Source organism: Arachis ipaensis, chromosome B7 (assembly GCF_059453495.1).
Source record: "Arachis ipaensis isolate K30076 ecotype BB chromosome B7, ASM5945349v1, whole genome shotgun sequence".
Lineage (NCBI taxonomy): Eukaryota > Viridiplantae > Streptophyta > Magnoliopsida > Fabales > Fabaceae > Arachis > Arachis ipaensis.
In genome coordinates this window covers 100450095-100452270 of record NC_142442.1, presented here as the reverse complement: position 1 = coordinate 100452270, position 2176 = coordinate 100450095, and positions in this window count along the sequence as shown.

The window sequence follows — 2176 nt, the reverse complement described above, 5'->3', positions numbered from 1 at the left end:
CCGGTGAAGGTCTTCTATCCTTTGATCTGTGGATCTCAGTGGTGGTGAAGATGAGCTTGAGGGACAAAGAAGTGGTGGGACCATGTCGGGGCTTGGTTTGTTCATGGGAAAATATAGGTATTTTCCGCTTGGGACCACATCGTTCTTAGCCGGAACCATGATCTTCTTATCCTTGGCTTCCCAAGAAACACCCGCAGCAGAAACTAAGTCAGATACCAAAGCTGAAAATGACAGGTTACCTCGGTCGTGGACTTGACTCATTGCTTGCTTGACAAGAAATGGGATGTTCACCGGCTTCTCCGTGAGGATACACCAGACAAACAAAGCAAGGTCCGCTGTGATGGACGACCTGTGAGTGCTAGGTAGCATCGATACTTTTCGGCCTAGCTTCCACAGAGAGAAAGCGAGCATCGATACTTTTCGGCCTCATCCGCTGTCTACCATGGATCCAAGATGCTTCAGGCTCAGCGATGACGTGGAGAATTGAGTCCCAATTAAATCTGTACTCCACTCGCTGACGCAAGACTTCTTGGTATCCATCCATGTCAATTGGCACTGGTAAAACATTGAGCATCTGCTGAATAGCCTCTTCTGAAACTAAAACTTGCTTCCAGTGCATGTACACTGATCGAAGAGAAGAGAGATGGTAGTTAGTGTAAAATTCTTCCACCCAAGAGAGGTTGATTTCCTTTGGTTTCCTCAAAAGAAACTCCCATCCTCGCTTTTCGACACGAGGTAGAATATAAGGAGCAACCCTATCCGGCAGAGCGAGTAAGTGCTCAGGATGATAGTTCCTTGCCGCTATGAAGGGGAATCGAAGTTCACAAAAGTGGTTAGGGAACCTTGATGAGTCTCTTGCCGGTTTGCCCTTGTTATCCTCATCAATAAGAGCGGGTGTCTTTCCGTTCTTTGATAAAGGTTTGGCTCCTATTGAAGAACGCGCCTTAGAATTCGATTTTTGGGGCACCCTTTTTGCGGCCGGTTTCCCCGAAGCTACCTCCTTGCCCTTTTTGGTGGCCATCCTAAAAGGAAAGGGGAGAATGGAAAACATTAAACCAAAGAAACAATTTGATGAAAACATGCAAGTGATATGTCATGCCCATGATGAATATGAATGCAGGGGTTATATCACTCGGCATGTGATGCAAGAGAAGGTAAGGCATGCAAAAGCATGAGAAGAGTAGTCTCAAGCATCCTTAGCAAAAGTAAGTCATGTTCAATTAATATGGGATTGGTAAGTATGAACCTTAAGCACATAAATTAGACTCAACGCATTGAAGAAGAAGCAAGTGAATGAGGAGGGAGCACCAATTTTGAAAGTGCATGACTAAAATGAGCCAAAATGGTAGTTGTGCATTTCCTCGAACACTTGGCGTGCAATAATCAAGCAATGAGTAATTATGAAATACTAAACCAATCTAAAGCCCAAAATAGAACATCAATCACCACATAAATATCACACATTGGTAAAAGAGTGATAAAAGACTTAGTAATGCCATTTAAGTTCAAGTTCAACATCCATGGTTAAAAAAAGAAAAGATAGAGAAAAGAAGCAAACAAAAGCAAGAGATATCATTAACAAGCAAAAGAGAAACTAAGTAAGATAGCAAGAAGAATTTAACTAGAAGAAATAACATAAGAAAAGGTAAAAGGGGGAAAAAAAATCAAACCTTGAAGAGTACGAAAAAGCAAGGTTGAATCTTCTTTTGTGAAGATGAGATAGGAAATAAGAGAAGTGTAGCGCCACCGGAAAAGATGGTTGTCACCGGTGGGTGGCCGGAGACAAAGGTGGTGGGTTGTGGGAGAAGAAGAAGAGAAGGGAAGTGATGAAGAGAGGGGAGGAGTGAACTAAGAAAGAAAAAGAAAGGGGATGTGAGTGAGAAAGGAGTGCAACGGCGCGAAATATTAATCTGATTCGCGCATATGGCACGCGTGCGCAGGGTGCGCTGGCGCGTCGTGAAGGTGCTGGCTGATGGCGCGTACGCGGCAATGGCGCGCACGCACGAGAGGAGTTGTGCCTCAGGCACAAAAGTGGCATAAACCTGGCTCAAGTCTCTGGTTTTTGTACCAGGGTGACCCAGGGAGGCATGCGCGCGGACGCGCACTATGCGCGAAAGCGTGCTTGTGGTATTTGAGATCCGGTGCGGGCGCGCACTACACGCGGACGCGTCAGTTT